Source organism: Heterodontus francisci, chromosome 22, assembly GCF_036365525.1.
Source record: "Heterodontus francisci isolate sHetFra1 chromosome 22, sHetFra1.hap1, whole genome shotgun sequence".
In the NCBI taxonomy this organism is placed as follows: Eukaryota; Metazoa; Chordata; class Chondrichthyes; order Heterodontiformes; family Heterodontidae; genus Heterodontus; species Heterodontus francisci.
In genome coordinates, this window is record NC_090392.1 from 57,659,276 (window position 1) to 57,680,799 (window position 21,524).

Here is a 21,524-nt window from a genome sequence, read left to right on the forward strand (position 1 = left end):
GTGATGTACAGGGGAAAGCTTGGGAAGGCAGAGTGAGGAATTTGGCACTTGAATGCACCATGTCACTCACCTTCCCTGTCCTGATTAGGACAATGAACCTCTTGCGGTACGGTATCCAAGAGCAAGGCAGCACGCTCCTGCTGCTGACCTTGTCTGCCACTTCCAATCATGCCAACTTGTTTTTGGTGATGCCTTTTTCATCCTGTTCGTGGGGAACGGAATCTCCCTGTGGACTCTTACAACCTGTAGCATCATCTCCACAGCTGCATCGCTGAAGGTTGGTGCTGCCTTGCCATGCTCTGCTGGTTGGCTCTGTCTAAACACCTCTATCCTCCAAGTCTGGTTCTTGCAGGGTCCTTTAAATATGAAAGAGACTGACGTGGGAAGTCAGCACATCTGCTCACTCTATTTGGTCAGGAAATCCGGTAGTCAGATGCAACTGCAGTGACTGGGCAAAAACGCCATTGAGAAGCACACTGCTGAATCTTCCAGATGCACCACTGGCCTTCCCGGCTGTGAACAGGTCTGAAAGTTAACGTTCAGATGATATAGGTAAAGAAAGAAATAGTTTTATTATGTAGTACCTTATAACATTAAATTAAAAACAAATCTTGGCTGACACTTCAGTGCTATACTGAGAGAGTGCTACATTGTTGGACGTACTGGTCTTTCAGATGAGATGTTAAACTAAGGCCGCATCACCTCTTTTAAGTGAACAGAAAAGATCCCATAGCACGATTTCAAAGAACAGCAGTGGCATTCTCCCCATTATTCTGGCCAATATTTATTTATTTTTTTATTCGTTCATGGGATGTGGGCATCACTGGCTAGGCCAGCATTTATTGCCCATCCCTAATTGCCCTTGAGAAGGTGGTGGTGAGCTGCCTTCTTGAACCGCTGCTGTCCTTGGGGTGTAGCTACACCCACAGTGCTGTGAGGAAGAGAGTTCCAGGATCTTGACCCAGCGACAGTGAAGGAACAGCGATATTGTTCCAAGTCAAAATGCTGTGTGGCTTGGAGGGGATCTTGCAGCTGGTGGTGTTCCCATGCATCTGCTACCCTTGTCCTTCTAGGTGGTAGAGGTCGCGGGTTTGGAAGATGCTGTTGAAGGAGTCTCAGTGAGTTATCCCTCAACCAATTGCCAATTTAAAAAAAAAACAGATTAACTGGTCATTGTCATGTTGCTGTTTGTGGGACGTTGATATGTGCAAATTGGCTGCCATATTTCCTAAGTTACAACACTACAAATATAATTAATTAGCTGTAAGCACTTTGGGATATCCTGAGGTCATGAAAGACACTGTATAAATGCTATTTTTTCTTACTTTCCTTGTTGAAAAGATTCAAAATGCCTAACAGAGCAACTTAGTTTTGCAGTGATATTGTTACTTCAGTAAATGAAGATGTAACAGTGCTCCACTGGAATTTGAAAACTAAATTATATGTAGACATTTTCATTTTTACTTTCCTTGATTGGCATCTGAGTAGATTTATTCAGTATAATGGTGGGTGAGATCGATACTCTATTTGTAAGCTGGTTGATCCAGTGAGCGTCCCTGCAGTCTCATAGTTAAGCAAAATAATGAGCCCTACCCTTTACTCAATATTTCAAAACATCAATTAATCTTTTCAGGTGTCTCACTAACATAAGGATTTTTGTTTTTTTTTTCTATATAACCAGTTCTGTGACCTATACAATGGCTCAAAATATCAAAAAATTACAACCATTGATTGGAACGGGGTTTGATTTATTTTTGGATTGTTCGGATGTTGTTTGGCTGCTCTTTCCCAATTCCTACCCTCTTCGTACCCTCTCATGACACAGCTATTTCATTGTCAGGGGCTTTTGAATAACAGAAGTTGAACAGTAAAGAAAGGAATAGACTGAGAAAGCAAATCTTGCAAAAAGTGAATATATTTTCTGAAGACCAGTGCCTCTAGCAGCTATTAAACAAGCAGTAGCCAGTAATAAGGGGTAACCTGAGGAAGGGCAATAAACCAGAGGTCAAGAGATGGATAATAATAGAAGCTGTTGTTATGACCAGGTGAGAAAGAGATCTAGAGTTCCCTTTCAGTCTTCACCTGGTCTTACTGTAACAGGGTTTAATTTTAAACACACCGTATTTTTAGCTTCCCCTTGGTGAATCCTTGTTCATCGCTTTCCAATTGCAAGGCAAAGAAACCAGCACAAACAGGCTTTCTTAGGTTTAAAGAAGAAAAGTTGAAATGTATTAAACTTCAACTCTAATTCAGTTGACGCCTACAGATACACTATGCGCCCATGCTAGCATGCATATGCGATGCACACATGCAAATAGTGACAGAAAAGAGCAGAAGAAATAAAGTGGAAAAGTTTGAGACAATATCTGAAGAGTTGTTGTTACGGTTCTTTGAGCTTACTGTACAGTCCTTGATTGTAGGTAGATCTTGCTTTTCATTGGGGCCCAGTATTCTTCTTAAACCTTGTTTGCTGTAGGAGACTGTTCTCTCGTGGGGTTCATGTGTCTTCAGTGGATTCAGAGGTTTGTGAGAAAACGATGGGGGCAGGCAGACAGGAGAGGCAATGGTGAGCCAGCCAGGAGAAATTTTCTCAGTCCAGGAGCATTCTGCTTTCTGCCCAAACTGTTTTTTACAAATTCAAAAAACTCAGGTTGCCCAGCAGGTTGGTCATGCGACTAGCTGGTTTGACCATGTCCTTTTGTGTATTCGGCCATCTTAGCAGTCAACCTGGAATGCGAGCTCCCCCCCCTTCAACATCTGGTGATCAAAAGTCGATTGTGGGTTGAATGTGTCAGGGAATGGCTGCTTTGTCCTTCCAAACACGGTCTGTTAATATGCAAATGTCTTTTCCTGCCACGACAGATCTATTTAACAAGTCCTTTCTTCACCCTAGTAACAGTTTAAAACCAATGTTCATGACAAAATTAATGTGCCTCATTCTTGGCAGGTGTGGGCCTAGCATGACACTGTACTGTGACCAATTACAAGAAATAAGGAAAACTGTACAATACGAGGCTGACCATATAACCTGTATAAGAGTCAAAGTCAATTTGCAAATGGGAATCTCCATCATATCTCACGACCAGACATGACATTTTAGCTTGATTTGAATTCAGGGCGGACAGAAGGTTGAGGCAAGCAGCAACCTTCCTGATCTTGCTAGCATGAAGTGCAGGTGATTTTAACTCCCTGGCCTCAACTGCTTGACCCCAGTTAGTTGGCTGCTCAATCGTCTAGTACTTCTGATATGTTGTGTAACATGCCTCATACCTCTCTCCAGAGATGACTGGCTGCTGTCTTGATAATCCATTGTAGGGAATTGAGTAAAAAAAAACTGAGGTAAATGCAGCCCCAATAAAACTCTAATTTACCAGCCTGTTATGGAGCTAGTATTACATTTTTTGGCTGTATGATTCTTAGCTTTCAAATTCAAATATTTTTTTCAATCTAAAATTAAATCCGTTTACCATTTACACCCATTCTTCTGCCCTTTCCTCATCCCATTTCTAAAGTTTTTTCTTTTGTAAATTTGTATACAATACTTTCTGCTCAGTCAATTTTGAACAACTTAAGACCAAAAGCAGGAGTGTCTGCTTTCTCCTACTATGAAAAAGATTGAAAAACTAGTTTATAAAGTCCCCAGGAGATCGAGTGGACTACTCTAATACATAAAATGTTTTGCTCCAGGGTGTAGTTAAACTGCAAACCTCAGACACTGTGAAATTATTTATTAAATGTAGCCTCAAACCTTATTTGAGGAATTAGTTCATAAGAAGTTGAAAGTCAGCTCTGCAGTGAAGCTGAGAGCAGGCTGACACCCGCTTAATATTTGTCTCCTTGCACTTGCAATATCATATAGGTATACACACTCATGCACATACAAGAAAAACCCTATATTGCCATAACTTAACAGTGCTTCCATCATGTACTCTCAACATAGTCCAACTATCAGCCAAACGTCAGCCAAACCAATTGAGGAAGCACGATGAACAGGAAAGGAGAGGAGTCAAAGTTGCTCCACAGGATATTGTGGAATATTGGTGGAATTCTCAGAACAGATGACAACACACCCCAGGTATTAAGCAATGGGATGTGGTTCATTAGATGTAACCAGGTGAAGGAAACCCTTGAATTGTAATAACTGAAACTGAACAACAGTCTGAAAAGAGAACCATCATGATCAAAAAATCTTCAAAAACTCTTTTCATTTGCTTGCAGTGCACACCATGAAGAGATAAATTGGTACCACTCACTCCTGTTTAAACCATGTCCATTAAAGCACATTAAACCTCGTTCATAGATGGCCTTGATTACCACTGTGACCAGCGCTGGCCATAAACACAAGGTCTTTTTCTCCGCCAAGTTCTGTTTGTAAATGACGAGATCTCTTGGGATTGTTCTGCAAACTGAATCTGTGTGATCTGTGTTCAGGTTCGTTGTGATCAATCACCTTAGCATATTTCACTGGCCGTGTTAGAAGGATTTGATTGTTTGCTTCTTATGCGGTTGATGGTTGTTGTATAGTGAATGTATTTTTCTTTGCAATGCTATGACTACTTAGGTTAAGGATTGTGAAAATGGTATCTCTGTATGGAAAGAGATTTTTGATGGCACATTTGATCCTGTCCATATGCTTTGCACTTTGGAGACACTTCCACCAGCCCTAATCACACGTTACATAAATTTGGATTACTGGTTACTCGTTGCAAACAGGAAATAGCACCTTGGAACATTTTTTGTGTTATTACTCTTCTTGTAAATGAGTTTAACACAGTGCTGAACATTTACTACCAGTGAATTAAGAACACGAATTGTAGCTAATTATCAGTGTTGGGCCCCATTGAAACAATTTGCTGCTAACCATTTTAAACCTCATGTCCACCAGCACTCAGACTCGTATTTAAATCAAATAGGCTGAAGTCAAAGAAAATTGCAAAAAGTTGTAGTTCACCAAGTAGGTAAAAGTCAAATCTTTGGTGCTAATTTCAGAACGTCAGATGCAAAGCATTCCTAAGGTCAAAGCTGCATCAGGACCCCTGTTTGGCTTCCAAAGCTTGCCTGCTAAATTCAAATGAAGTGGGGTCTCAAAATCATAGCCGCCTCTTTTTCACCAGTTGGTCAGCTGCCGAAAAGCCAATATCAACCCTTTAGCGTGAACCCCATGCCTAACAAAATCTGCACCTGGAGCATATTACAGATATATAGGGTGTACCATGTCGGAACTATTCATAGCACCGGAGGAGAATTAAGGGTCTTGTCAGTTGATGGTGCCTTGCGTCTGGGAGTGCGTGTCAGGCAATGTGGCAGCATGAAGATGCTGGTGCAAGAACTGGGAGCAGGTTGCAAGATGTAGCAATTTGGGAATGCCAGGCAGGGATACTAGAGACTGGTGGGAGTGGAAGGGTGTTTCTTAAAGAAGCACCACTAATACTGTCCCTCCACCTCAGCAGTGGCCAATTTCCAACCCACCATGTCTGGTTCTCGAACCAGCCTCCAAGATTCTGATTCAGTTGCATCTGGGGGTGGAGAGTCAGCAACGGAGGACAGCAACCACAGAGAGTTGGATTTCTCGAAAGGGTTTCTGCAGTAGAAACTGAGACCCTGGGTCAGGTGTCACGGGGGATCTCAGACATTAGATAAAACATGACAGAAGAAAGTAATAAAGTATTATTTGACAGGAAGTCTACACGTATGTAATATTTTTAATGCTTAATAGTTTTAATGTTATAGATGTGAATAAAGTATAGGGAAGCGGCTACACATAGAGTTTTTCATGTTCAGTTCAAATATTTATCCTATCTCTGTCACAGGTTACTTCATTATTCATGACAGTTCTACAATAAACATAGCATTTCTTGTAGAAATCAAAATGATAGAAAAGTTAATGCAAAATTTAAATTCTAAGCTCAATCCAGAACATAAATACAAACACAGAAAAATAACTTAGGTTTATATTGTGCCTTTCAAGTCCTCAGGAAGTCCCATAGTGCTCAAAGTCAACTAATTAATAGTGTGGTGATGTTGGCAAACAAGGCAGCAATTTTGTGCTCAACAAGATCTGACAAACAGTAAATGGATTGTCATTTTGGTCCAGGACAAATGTTGTCCAGGAAACCTAGAAAATTTCCTTCTCTTCAAATTTTATTATGGGATTTTTGCACACACGTGACCAAATTAATGTTCAATCCACAAGCTAGCACTTTTGATAATGCACCCCAGAACTGCACTGAAGTGTTCACCTACATTGTGGGCTGAAGTCCTGGAATGAGACTTGAACTTATAAATTTCTGACTTAATGACAAGCGTGCTACTAACTGAGCTCAACCAAGAGTTACTAAAAGTGAGATTGTAAACTCAAATATTGCAGTCAGCTGCTGTGAATATGGCACCAATGAACTCTTCCTTTCCCACTCACTTTAAAGGAACAAACCCTTCACCATTTACACATTTAAGTCTGACTCACAAAAGAAATGAATACACAGACAGACAGCACCATGTGCAGGATTATTGATCCATCCCTCCTTCCACAGATTATTGACTTACTTATTCCATAATGTGCATGATTATTATGGGGAAATTTCAGTGCCCATTGATTGCCACCTATGAATAAGGACATAAGATCTGAAATTATAATTCTCTGGATCAAATCTGAATGGTTAGCTTGTGTGCACTTCAATTAAGGCATTTTGAACAAAGCAAAAGATCTTTTGGCAGAGCCACATAACTCACAGTGTATAGTAATGTTAAGTCTTGAACTACCATTGTTAAAAGGGTAAATGATTCCTGTGAAATCTGCAGACATGCTGCCAACTGTCAAAAGGCAGTCAGTGACCAGAAATATCTACAAAGTATAAATTGGATCAGAACAGAAATACTAGGTGTCGCCTTTTCTTCCACCAATAATAACATTTCCACTGAAGTTTTTTTTTGTATTGTACAGATTTTGAGTCTTATCTTTCCTTGAAAGATTTAAGTTTATACATCTCTTTGTCATACCGTTGAGAAATGTCTATAATGCTTCATATACATTTGACTTCCATCGAAGTGCAGTGTTTTATTATATATCAACCATGGTAGTCATTTTATACCCAATATGATTTCACAACAACATGCAGACAAATGACTATTTAATTCATTTTGATGGTGTTGATGGAGAAATGTTGTTAAGGATACTGAGAGAACTCTTTCTCTTTAAACATTACCTGCTGTCTATTGTGTCCACCTGAAACACTAGGAACACTTAGTTTGGACAGTGCATCTCATCTGAAGGACAGCACCTCTGATAATGTAGCATTCCCCGACTGTTGGACGTAAGGATTGACCAAGTTTGTGTCGTCTACTCCCGGATTTGAATCTACAGCCTGTGGCTTCATGCATTCCACCCATCAGTATTTCACACTGACAGTCAGCTCTTTGGGGCCCAACCTGGGAATTATGGTTTGCTCAAATATATCAGTGCAGACAAGGGCCATCACTCTTTAGTCCCACTCCTACTTGAGTCCAGCTGCTAACAGACTGGACCGGATGCATTTCCTCTTAATGCCATTCCCTATGTTAATGATGGTGATTCTGACCTCAGTACAGCAAAGGAGGAAATGTTGTTTGAACTGGGGAGTGGGGGTTGGGGAATGTGTGGGTAAGGGGCAAGGAGGTAGAGAGAGAAAGGGGCAGTATCTGGGTGGCAGTATGCTGGGTAGAAGAAAGAAGGGCAGAAGCCTGAGCTGGGTTGAAGGCAGATGTGACTTCCAATTTAAATGCTAGAAAATAAATATACCTTGAGGACCAGAGTACTGCTTTAGTTCATAATTACTGGCCACTCCCTAAAATAAATGTTTAGTTAATTCAAGGAAACGAACATGTTCTGGGGTCAGTTATTTATTCCTGATTCTGCTTAATGATATTCAGTGTTAGAAATATTCAATAAATCATTTTGCAGATGCTGTATGTCAAACAATTGCATATTTAGCATGCTGTTCAGGTTATTCAATTCTTGGGAGACTTGCATTGTCATTTCAGCTTGGAAAATGAGGCATCAGGCAATTCTCAGTGGCACTGACTACCACAGCTAGAGAATAAACAGATTGGTAATGAACAGGAATTACTATGTATTTCTTTAAGGTTTAAAAACAAAGGAAAAATTGCGAACAACAATGTGGTGTTTAGTTTAATTGAAATGCAGTGTCACAGTGTGAAGTAGGCTACAAGATATTTTACTAGACTTTTTTTTACAGGGATGGTGACACATTCAGCAGAATGATTTTCTCACTACAAAGTGGCTGGCGAATGTACTCGCACTGGCAAGGTTTTCTTGAGTAGAGATCGAAAAGTAGCATGTTCCATAATTCACTGCCTATTTACCTCAAGTTCCCATTCAGTGCAGGTGCCACATGTTCTTCCCTAAAGTCCCAACAACCCATTTCTAGATTGCTTTTCTCACTCCTCAGTCCTTGTCCTTTTCAGGTCAATCACAGAACTCAGATGCAATGATTCAAAATGAACTGCTAGTGAGTTCTGGAGTTTACACAGAGCACGTGTAGTATCAGCTTACACATTTTATCAAGTGTCCTTGCCAGTGGGGAAGGGATTTCTTAAAGGAGGACTGTTGTGATATTGCTTTAACTGCTTGAATACTAGTTAACATACTGTTGAATATGTAAATAGTTTAACCATAGAACCATATAAAAATTATGGCACAGAAGGAGGCCATTCAGCCCATTGTGTCCGTGCTGGCATCACCACAGTAAGTGATGCAAGGCAGCATGTGATATAATAGTTGAAGCAGTGTTAGTCTACTGTCAGCACCTGTAGCTTAGAGCTCTCCTGTACTTTCATAATAAAGAACCCTTCATTCAACTTACCATTCAATTTCAGGTACGTTTGTGTTGAGAACTCAATAACAAGGACTGCTCCTTGATTTGCGTTGCAATTGCTTTTCAAGCTATGGGAATTAGTTCAGTAGAATGGTGAGCTGTGCTACTAGATTAGTATTAGAGAGGTGATTTTCATCTTCTCTTCACACCTGAGTGCAATTCAGGAGAAGTGCAACTGATGTCTACTCCACCCAACAGAACCTGGACCTGCTCTTCTGTTCAGATTCAGGGTATGTTCATGGGTTCAATGCTATCCCAGTGCAGGAATTTCCCTTGGAAGGAGGTACATCACAAAGTGGGGGAGAAACTCTACCGCTGCTGCAGCAGAAGTACTGGTCACTAGTTTGGAGCTTACCGACTGCTGTCCAAAAATACTTTCAGCCCCAGTCCTCATCCTGCTGATTCTATGAAGAAAATGTTCTTGCCTTTTTGGTGCCTTTGGGTGCTTTATGTCTGCTTCTGTTCAGACCCTCTGATCAAAGCAGGATAGACACAGGGGCTAAGGCTCACTTGCAGTGGGTCCAACGGGGAAAATAACGCAGGAGGCACATAATGACATTACTCCCACCTCATCAGAATCTTGGACTTGCTGCATGGGCAAATTCTCTGCCTGCACTTGGGAAACACCCAGAAAGGAATGTGAAGCACAAAGGAGATGGACATCTAGCGTCACAGGACACCTCCTTTTCTCCTCTGCTTTGCACCAGGAAGTAGCAGACCCTGGGTGCAAAGTGGAGAAAAATCAGTTCCTATAATTCTGAGGCTATTATGCTGATCCCACCTATTACATTTAATTCTGGCCACCCAGCCACAAGGAAACATTCAGCCTTGGATGTAATGCAGAATAGGGTCACAAGGCTGATGACTGGCGTCTAAGGACTGAGATATGAGGAGACATTGGAATAATTTGAATCCTTCATCCTTGAAAGGAAGTAATAAAATGGGATCTAATGGAGGAATATAAGATCTAAGTATAATAGTAAAGCTTGAACCATATTTGCATGACAAAAGGACACAGATACAAACTGGTAACCGTTAAGTTCAGAACTGATATCAGAAAAAAGCTTACACAAGAAGTGGTCAATACCTGGAATGGTGTAGGTAATGAAGTGGCCAGTTAGATGCTGCGATGGGGAGACTGAAAGTTTCAATGTAAGAACGAGCTAAATGGACAGAATGGCCTCCCTTTAGGAGAGTAAGGGATGACTTGATTGAAACATATAAGATCCTGAAGGGATAAAAGCAAAATATTGCGGATGCTGGAAATCTGAAATAAAAACAAATGCTGGAAATACTCAGCAGGTCTGGCAGCATCTGTGGAGAGAGAAGCAGAGTTAACGTTTTAGGTCAGTGACCCTTCTTCAGAACCCCCTTCCAGATCCTTCTTCCCCTTCACTTCCCTCTGACCCCACCCCTTCTGATCTGAACCCTTGCCGTGTATTCACTATACCCTCTGACCTCCCCTTCTCTGACGCTGAACGTTCTGTACTCAGCAAAGGTCTCAGTTTTGTCCACTTCTGCCCTCACCTCAATGAATTTCGCGCTCGGCGTGACTTTGAGCTCTTCTTCCGTCGCCTCCGCCTCCGGGCTCACTTCTTTGACCAGGAGTCCTTCCCCCGATCAGTAGACCTTTTACTTTTTGAGTTCTAAAGAAGGGTCACTGACCTGAAACGTTAACTCTGCTTCTCTCTCCAAAGATCCTACGGGGTCTTGACAGGGTGGATGTGGAAAGGATGTTTCCCCTTGTGGGAAAATCTAGAACTAGGGGGCATTGTTTAAAAATAAGGGGTCGCCCATTTAAGACAGAGATGAGGAGAATTTTTTTCTCTCAGAGGGTCATGTGTCTTTGGAATTCTCTTCCTCAAAAGGCAGTGGAAGTAGAATCTTTAAATATTTTTAAGGCAGAGGAAGATAAATCTTGATAAATAAGGTTATCGAGGGTAGGCAGGAATGTGGAATCGAGGTTACAATCAGATCGGCCATGATCGTATTGAATGGCGGAGCAGGCTCGAGGGGCTGAGTGGCCTACTCCTGCTCCTAATTTGTATGTTTGTATGTTCATCTGTAATTGTCTGTGATTTATGTCATTCAGAAACTAAATGCCCCTCTGTTGTCTTGGAACATTCATTTTAAGGAATACTTTAACAAGCTCCTTCGTATCAGCTAATTTAACAAGAAGCTTTTAATTCAGCTCTGTCACTTCAACCAAAAATACAGGGCAGTAATATGAAGCATAACAGAGTTAAAAAATAAAGAAGAATGCTGAAACCATTCACTGTAAAAGATTCTACAACCCACAAATGAGATTATACACCAAATTTTTCAATGGAACCCAGAGTGTAAATGAGTCCACTTCAAATGCTAAGGTATTGACAGTGACAGATTATCCCCGGTTATGGAAGTTATAGTCGAGTGATCACATTACAAGAGGATAGCTGACAGTGTCATCAAGCCTGAGGCTGGAAACAAGGACAGAGGATTCCAGTTCATATTTCAATGCAGCTAAGATCCTCACTGCAGACTAAAAAACACGAATATTCGTTCATTATAATCATTAGCAGGTAGCACAGATCTATGTGCAATCCAACAGTTTTAGATTTCTTGCAGTGTCAATTCCGATCAGCTGAGCTCTGAGGAAGCAACCTTTAATCATCATTAATGTCGCCTTGATTGCAACAACCTAATCCTCATTAGAAAGTAATAGCATTTTTCTGGGTTCAACCCAAAAAGCTGGGGCATTAGAGTTAGAGGGGGCAGGCATGGCACAGAAGCAAATGTGCAGAATTTTTGTCAGAGCATGACCTGTTGGTGCTCATTTTCCCCACATTTATGCTAAATTTACAAGAACACATAAGAGTATTTCCTCAATAGTTTCAGTGTGGGCCAAGTGGCAGATTTTTTTTTCCAGGCTTGTTGGAAACAGTTTGGAAGTGGTGTGGTCCTATCATACATTGTCTCTCCTTTTTCTTCCTAACACACAGCTGTTCCCCAACCCTCACCGTACTCCATCCCTACCCCTGCAGTTATATAGCAGATTGTTTTCAGACCTCACTTCATTCATTTTCTACTAATATTTCTCCATTTCTTTTCCACCTCATACTGTTATCTTTTGTTCCTCTTCAGTTTTTGGCTTATAGCAATTTGCTTCATTCTGCAAATTTTCTCCCTGTACACTCTTTTCACTATTATGTCTCAATCTGCTTTATTGGCTGGAATTTTACGTTGGGCAGGAGGTCCCACTCACCAGCCAAAAAGTGACTCACGCTAGTATTTAATGGGGCCCAGGCCCCTATTTGGCCTCTGGTGGGACTTCTGCCTCTCTGAGGCAGGCAGACCCGCCTCCAAGAGCTGCCGGCCTATCAGCAGTGGCCACAGCTGAGACTGACGCCAGGGAGTGAAGCAAGAGGGACATCGGCCCCGGAAAAAAGGTACGTTTGTGGGGCCTTGCAGGGCAATCAGCTGGGCCCCAGCGAGGCAACGGGGGGGGGGGGGTGGGGTGGGGGGTGTCGGTTGTTGAGGGCGGGGAGTGGGAATGTATTTCAGTGGGGACGACTGGGCCATGGGGGAGGCCCTCTGTGGGGCACAGGGTTCCTGATCAGGAGGACCCCCCCCCAAAGCCTGCAAGGAGGCAGCGATGGCAGGAGGCCTTAAGTGGCAGTTAATTGGCCACGTAAGGGCCTTAATTAGTCTAAAGCACCATCTCACCACTGCCACCCCTCATAAAATTGCAGCAGGGATGGGAAAGGGACAGGAATGGCACCCCCCACCTCCAGCCCGCTCCTGCGGGGGCCGGTGGGGTGGGGGAGGGGGGATGTGTGAAATTCCAGCCATAATTTTTACCTTTGGACTAAATCTTATTGTATGACTTTTTTGAATGACCTGCAGAAAACCAGGTTGACCTATGTCCCCAAGGAATAAAAAGACCCCTGATATTAAGGTGAGAAAGAAGGGGGAAGAGACCTGTTTTTTTTGGGTCTTCATCCTCATTAAAATTGCCCAGAATGCCTGCAGCTGCCCCCCAAGTGGTGGAGCAGGGCCTATGTATGTGAAAGGTGTAGGCCCAATGAACACTCGTAAATGAGCAATGAGGAGGTATTCCAAGCCCTCCCAGGTCAATATCTGTGTGCGCGGCCCATGGTTGCTCAGACACAAGCTAGCAGCGAAAGCTCGTCAGACCAGGTTTACGATTCCTTATGGGTGTGCAAGAGTACTATGTAGCAGTTACATGCCAGTGTTGTCTGTTAACATATAACACATTAATTGTTCACCTATGATAAACCCTGACACAAACCTTTTAATTTCATCTCATGCACATGCATGCCATAGCAGGGTATGTTGTCAAGCTGCAACTTACAATTCTAAGTCTTGGAACGTGTATATCTTCCAAGGGCTTCACGCAGTGATTTCTTTTGCAAAATGTTCTTGCAGGATGATACACAATAACTCAATAATACTCAAAATGGTTTGCATATTGGGCATGACTTTTTTCATGTCCCCCTCTGTTTTCAACTGATGCAGTTCTGCTGAAATCTTGCAATGCATAATGTACAATGGCGAGATCACATTGCCCACAGTTTCTTATGTCTGGTGAACCTGGGAATTTAACTTCTGTACCCTTGTCAGGGATATTGGGAAATTTAAAAATCCATCAAAGATGGCATGTGCAACAGAGATGGATTACCTAAATGACAAGTGTTTTTTTCCCCATTATTTAGAATCATAGAATAATACAGCACAGAAGGAGGCCATTCATCCCATCGAGTATGCACTGGCTGTTTCAAAGAGCAAACCAGTTAGTTCCACTTCTGACAATTATCCCATAATCCCTGCAATGTTTTCTCCTTCAAGTATCTAGCCAATTCCCCTTTGAACTCTACTATTGAATCTGTATACACTATCTTATAAGGCGGTGCATTCCAAATCCTAGCCATGCTTTGTGTTAAAATGTTTTTCTCATGTCGCCTCTGGTTCTTTTGTCAATCACCTTAATTATGCACCCTCAGGTTATCAACCCTTCAGCCATTGGAAACAGTTTCCCTTTCTTTACTCTATCTAAACCCCACATGATTTTGAACACCTCTGTCAAATATCCTCTTTGCCTTCTCTGCTCCATGACGAACAACCCCAGCTTCTCCAGTCTAGATACATAACTGTAATCCCTCATCCCTGGAACCATTCCGGTAAATCTCTTCTCTACCCTCTCCACAGCCTTCATGTTTTTCCCAATATAGAGTCATAGAGAGATACAGCACAGAAACAGGTCCTTCGGCCCACCGAGTCTGTGCCGACCAACAACCACCCATTTATACTAATTCTACATTAATCCCATATTCCCTACCACATCCCCACCATTCTCCTACCACTTACCTACACTAGGGGCAATGTACAATGGCCAATTTACCTATCAACCTGCAAGTCTTTGGCAGTGGGAGGAAACCGGAGCACCCGGTGGAAACCCACGCAGTCACAGGGAGAACTTGCAAACTCTGCACAGGCAGTACCCAAAATGAAACCCGGGTCGCTGGAGCTGTGAGGCAGCAGTGCTAACCACTGTGCCACTATAATATGTGGTGACCAGAATTAGATGCAATAGACCAGCTGGGGTTGAACTTGTGTTTTATATAGGGTTTCGCAAAACTTCCTTGCTGTTATACTCTATGCCATTACTCATAATGCCGAGGATTCCATATGCTTTATTAACTGCTTTGTTAACCTGTCCTGCCATCTGCAAAGAGTTTTGCACAAATACCCCTCAGTTTCTCTGTTCTTGCACCTGCTTTAAAATTGTACCATTTAGCATGTATTGTCTCTCGCCATTTTTTCTACCAAAATGTATCACTTCACACATTTCTGCAGTGAACTTCATCTGCCTTGCATCTGCTCATTCCATCAAAGAACAAAGAACAGTACAGCACAGGAACAGGCCATTCGGCCCTCCAAACCTACACCGATCTTGATGCCTGCCTAAACTAAAACCTTCTGCACTTCCGGGGACCGTATCCCTCTATTCCCATCCTGTTCATGTATTTGTCAAGATGCCTCTAAAACGTCATTATCGTACCTGCTTCCACCATCTCCCCCGGCAGCAAGTTCCAGGCACTCACCACCAGTCCATCAATGTTCTCTTGTTTTACTGTGTTTGTTTACACCACAGAATGTTTTCATTTTTAACATGAAAATTCTTCAATGTACTAAGTAAGTATGATAGTTGTAGCAATGTTTTTGCTGTGAGGTGTGTTGTGGAATGATACATCAGTGCCATAGCTGATTGAAGGGGGTTCACGCAGCAGTTAAGTTCTTCATTGTTCACGGTGCAGTGCCCTGTAAAGTGTGGCAGTGTTAGGAAGAAGCAAAAAAATTACTGACAAGAACGAAGAAAGGGCAGACTGAAAAGCTAGGAAGAGAACAGAACAAGCTGGGAGAGATGCAGCGAACAAGACTGAGACAGGAAGGAAAGAAAAATGACATAAAAGTTTGAAAGAAGAAAGGAAAACAATTCAAAAAGGAAAACAAAAAAGATGCAGTTATCAATGGGAATCCAAAATTGATTGCAGCACCTATATTAACATTCAAAAGTGCAACACAAGTGAAGGTGCACCTGGGACTGTAACTGCAGGTGGTTAATCAATTAATTGTCCCTCACACAGATACACAGGTTGAATTTAGCATTTCACAAGCCATGAGAACCTGTGTACAGTGTGATTTATGCATTGAAATCTATGGTAATTACAGCATTAGCAGGTGAGATCCATAAGATATTGTTCGTCCACATGTGATCCCAGTGTTCAAAAACTGACAATTAGTTTTGCTATTTAATACAGGACTTTCTTTCCACCAGACTTTCTTTGAAATGGGTGGGACAGGGATGAGCAGACAAAAGGCACTTATAGCGACGGGCAGGTTAGAGAGCCCACACTTCAGGACTCTATTACAGAAAGAGACAAAAACAATGTCTGCTGGTTCAATAGGTGCTTACCAACCAAGTTAGAGAAACTTATTTGCATATTGTTGAACTGCAACACCTTTCATGATGATTTAATTGCTTGAAATAATGAGTTATTATTCGAGGTACTATTTGTTTTGCCCTAATTATATGATGGATGAAAAACAATTATCTCTTCAATACCTCTTGAATGGAACTCATTTCCATATTAACGAGACTCCACTAGTCTCCAGTTCGAAAGGCATAGATACATAATTGATAGAAAAGTGTCTATTCTTCTTCCTAAATAAATTCTAATTAATATAAAATTGTAACACTGAGAGCAGTGATGAGTGGAAATGCAACAATACTAAGGTATTCTTTCTATCTCTCTCACTTGCCTGGAACAGGAAAATGTATTTTTTAAGAAGGAAATTCTTGTCTCATCACCAGGCATCTCTAAAAATGAGGTGCCAACCTGGTGAACCTATAACACAGGACTACATCCATGTTAAACAGTGGAAGCAGCATGTGATAGACAGAGCAAAGTGATACCACTACCAACGGATCAGATCAAAGCTCTGCAGTCCTGACACATCCAGTCATGAATAGTGGTGGACAATTAAATAACTGGAGGAGGAGGTTCCACAGCCATTCCCATCCTCAATGATGCAGGAGCCCAGCACATCAGTGTAAAGGACAAGGCTGAAGCATTTGCAACCATCTTCAGCCAGAAGTGCCAAGTGGATGATCCATTTCGGCCTCCTCCTGAGGTCCCCAGCATCACAGATGCCAGTTGTCAGTCAATTCGATTCACTCCACGTGATATCAAGAAACAGCTAATGGCACTGGGCACAGTAAAGGCTATGGGCCCTGACAAAATCCTGGCTGTAGTTATGAAGAATTGTGTCCAGATCTAGCCAGGCCCATAGCCAAGCTGTTCCAGTACAGCTACAACATTGGCATCTACCCGACAATGTGTTAAATTACTCAGGAATGTCCTGTCCACAAAAGGCAGGGCAAATCCAATCCAGCCAATTACCAGCCCATCAGTCTACTCTCAGTCATCAGCAAAGTGATGAAAGGTGTCATTGACAGTGCTAAGAAGTGGCACTTAATCAGCAATAATCTGCTCGCCCATGCTCAGTTTGGGTTCCACCAGGAGCACTAGACTCCAGATCTCATTACAGCCTTGGTCAAACATTAACAAAAGAGCTGAATTCCTGAGGTCAGGTAAGAGTGACTGCCCTTGACATCGAGGCAGCATTTGATCAAGTATGGCATCAAGAAGCCCTAGCCAAAGTGAAGTCAATGGGAATTGGAGGTGAGGGGGTGGCGGGGGGTAAAATTTCTACTGGTTGGAGTCGTACCGAGCACAAAGGAAGGATGGTTGTGGTTGTTGGAGGTCAATCATCTCAGCCCCAGGGCATCACTGCAGGAGTTTCTCAGGGTCGTGTCCTAGGCCCAACCATCTTCAGCTGCTTCATTAATGACCTTCCCTCCATCATAAGGTCAGAAGTGGGGATGTTTGCTGATGGTTGCATAGTGTTCATTACCATTCCTGACTCCGCAAAATCTGAAGCAGCTTGTACCTGCTGGCAGCAAGACCTGAACAACATTTAGGCGTGGGCTGATAAGTGACAAGTATCATTCGCCCAACACAAATGACCATCTCCAACTAGAGAGAATCTAATCATCCCCACTTGACATTCAGCGGCATTACCATCACTGAATCCCCCACCATCGACATCCCGGGGTAACCATTGACCAGAAACTTAACTGGATCAGCCATAGAAATACTGTGGCTACAAGAGCAGGTCAGAGGCTGGGAATTCTGTTGCGAGTAACTCACCTCCTGACTCCCCAAAGCCTGTCCAAGAGTGTGATGGAATACCCTCCACTTGCCTGAAAGAGTGCAGCTTCAACAACACTCAAGAAGCTCAACACCATCCAGGACAAAGCAGCTCGCTTTGATTGCCAGCCCATCCATCACCTTCAGCATTCACTCCCTCTACCACCGGTGCATAGAGGCAGCAGTGCGTACCATCTGCAAGATGCACTGCAGCAACTCATCAAACCTCCTTTGACAGCACCTTCCAAATCCGTGACCTCTACCATACTGAAGGACAAGGGCAGCAGGCGTATAGGAATACTACCACCTGCAGGTTCCCCTCCAAGCCACACACCATCCTGACTTGGAACTATATTGCCATTCCTTCACTGTCACTGGGTCAAAATTTTGGAACTCCCTCCCTAACTGCACTGTGGGTGCACTGTACCTTCACCACATGGACTGAAACAGTTCCAGAAGGCAGCTCACCATCACCACCTCAAGGGCAAGTACAGATGGGCAACAAATAAAATCTAGCCTCTAACCTCTCTCCAATGTAACTTTATTGTCTCCCAATTTTCTATCAATACCCTTATTGTTATTGCCCTTTTGAACTTCCCCCTCTTGTTCCTGTTCCTCCTAAAGTCCAAATGTACCTTCACATACAATCTTCCTTCTCACTGTGTGGAAATCATCACTTACTGCAGTATGCCCTACTATAAATGATTTATCTCACTACTCCAAAATATGCCATTCCTTACTTCTTTCAGTTTTTCCTTTATCCCAAGTTTGTTGCCACTTAGTCACTCCTTCCTGATTTAAAATGAACTGTTTTCAAGTTTAGTAGACATTAGAACCAAAAATGGGAACTGCCCTGTTTCTTTACACACTAGGACACTATAGCTGCAGCACATCAAAACTTCAAAGTGTTGTAAAGCCAACAATAATGCTTGTAATTTCAGGCCATTGATGTGAAGGTGACTTCCAACAAAGTCCACTTGCAACAGCTGGACCTTCAACCCAAGAAGAACGCATTTTTGACATTTATCAGCTGTCAGGAAAACCTTATATGCCAAATGGGAAATATTAATTTCATCGGTTGGAAACTTAACTTAGACTTTTCATGGGGAAAATTCCCTACAGTGACTTTTAAAAAACTAGCAGCCAAGATGGCCACTGCAATTTACACTTGAAATACCAGGAGATTGAACTGGAGACAAAAGGTCTAACAAGAAGTCCAACCAGAACAATGCTTTGGCTAACTGAGTAGATTAGACAGATCACCTTGGTTAGCAGGACATTCTAAACCATCTCGAGGCATTCATAAATGGAGACATCCCTCCAGGGGTAAACATTGCCAACCCCACCGAAGAGAAGTTTTGGGTTTTAGACGTTGGACCTCTTTAAAAACAAAGGGGAGTGGCAGAACCATGTGACCATCTGTTCATCGCTGAAGAAACTGGAAGTTTTGTTACACAGACAAGCAGACAGGCAGTAACTGAGTGGACAGTAGCTGAGAAAGCTGCTGCTCCGCTGTCGCTCTCCTCTCTCCCTAGAAAACATCAAGTGAAAACCATCTGCGACTGGGGGAGGGGGGCCCTCCAAGCCTACAGACCGCTACAGCCAGCAGCCAGGGGATGAGAGCCAACTACAAATTCTGCCTTCAGGAGATCCATGAGCAAAGCAAGCCATCCAAAATAAACTTTGACAAACGAGGACTTCAAGAATACAGCTTCAGATGAGACTACTGGATTTACAGACTGTATTTAAATTCCATTTATTCTGGACTTCAATCCAACCACCAAGTCTATTTTTCCCTTCTGTAATCTACCTGTATGTGTGTGATTCCCGTGTGAATGTGTACGTGAATGTGTAGCGTATTTTTAGTATAATTAAATCAGGTTAGAGTGTTGAGTATAATAAACTTACCTCTTTCTTGTTTAAACTCAAGAGAACCTGTCGGATTACAGTGGCACAGTGGTTAGCACCGCAGCCTCATAGCTCCAGGAACCCGGGATCGATTCTGGGTACTGCCTGTGCGGAGTTTGCAAGTTCTCCCTGCGACTGTGTGGGTTTTCGCCGGGTGCTCCAGTTTCCTCCCACAGCCAAAGATTTGCAGGTTAATAGATAAATTGGCCATTATAAATTGCCCCTAGTGTAGGTAGGTGGTAGGGAATTTGGGATTACTGCAGGTTTAGTATAAATGGGTGGTTGTTGGTTGGCACAGATTTGGTGGGCCGAAGGGCCTGTTTCAGTGCTGTATCTCTAAATAAAAATAGATTGGTTCTTTCGCAATCACAGTAAAGGAATAAACACTGTTGTGGGCAAATAAGAGGAAGGGGTAAGAGGGGAGCCTGAGATCCCCTCCTCACCTGGCCATAACACAGCAGAGGAGGATCTAATTGCAAGGAAGGTAGAATATAGAAACATAGTTACAGAAGGAACCCATTCAACTTTTCAAGCCTGCTTCTCAATTCAATTATGTCATGGCTGAACTGTAACTTATCTCCATCTACCCGCTTTAGTTCCTTAATCGCCTTCTGTAACAAAAATTTCTCAATCTCAAGTTCTGAAATTTTCAGTAGCTTTTTGAAGGAGACATTTCTAGATTTTGGCTACCCTTTGTATGATGAAGTGCTTTCTGACATCACCAGTTAGTAGTCATGCCTTAATTTTAAGTTGTGCCTCCTTGTTCTGGATTTGCCCATCAAAATAAATAGTTTGTCTCTGTTTATCCTGTTAACTCCTTTAATTATCTTAACATCGCAATTTGATCACCTCTTAATCATTTTTATTTAAGGAAACCACGAGCCTGGTCTATGCAACCTGTCCTCATCATTTAACCCTTTTAGTCCCAATATTATTCTCGTGAAGCTTTGCTGCACCCCCTCCAAGGACAATATGTCCTTCCTGAGGTGCAGTGCCCAGAACTGAATGCAAAACTCAAAATGGAGTCTAATCAGAGCTTTATATAACTGTAACAGAGCTTTCACCCCTTTGAGCCCTCTTGAGATAAAGGCTTAACATTTCATCAGTCTTTTTAATCCTTTTTTTCTACTTGTCCACTAGCTTCTAGTAATTTCTTTACTTGGATTCCTAAATCTCTCTGCTCCTTCACAGTTTCCAGCTTCTTGCCATTTAATGCCAGCTATGGGTCTGTTGGTAGTATTCTCACCTGAATCAAAAAGTTTTGGGTTCAAATCCCAAGCCTGAACTTAAGCTCAAAAATCTAGGCTGATACTCCAGTGCAGTACTGAGGGAGCACTGCGCTGTTGGAGGTGCTGTCTTATGGATGAAACATTAAACCAAGGCCCCATCAGCTTGCTTGGGTGGTTGTAAAATATCACATGGCGAAATATTACATCGCATGAAGAAGAACAGGAGAATTATCCCCGGTGTCCTGGCCAATATTCATCATTCAATCAACATCACAAAAACAGATTAACTGTTCATTATTACATTGCTGTTTGTGGGAGTTTTACTTCATTGGCTGTAAAGCGCTTTGAGATGTCAGGTGGTCGTGAAAGGCGCTATATAAATGCAAGTCTTTCTTTCTTTCTAACGAATACTCTGATCTTCCTTTCTTAGGTCCAACATAGATAACCTCACATTTCTCCATGTTGAACTCCAGGGCACTCCCCTGAGTGTATTATTCCATTGTGAGCTCCATCTGGGATCCCAGGCTGAGGTAATATCAACCTGAATGATCTGAGGTAAAATAATAGATCAGAATCAACTTCAGGGATGGTAATAGTTTATAGCCAACATCAGATCAAGGACCCTGAGGTACACTCCCAGATAAATTTTGCATCTTCATGAAGGGGATATAAGCTTCTGAAAGCTGGGGCAGAAAGAGCTTTCCTAGGAAGGTCCAGAATAAATAAATCTAGAAGTGTCAAGT

The 21,524-nt window shown here is 42.4% G+C and overlaps 1 protein-coding gene across 2 annotated transcripts in view; it reads left to right on the forward strand.

Moving 5' to 3' along the window:
• Nucleotides 1-462: 462 nt before the first annotated feature.
• Nucleotides 463-21,524, forward strand: part of LOC137381377 (otoancorin-like) — a 152,733-nt gene continuing 131,671 nt past the window's right edge. For both annotated transcript variants that reach the window (XM_068053869.1, XM_068053868.1), the window contains exon 1: nt 463-552. The gene's annotated coding sequence lies outside the window, so the exon portion shown is untranslated. The remainder of the gene's footprint in view (nt 553-21,524) is intronic.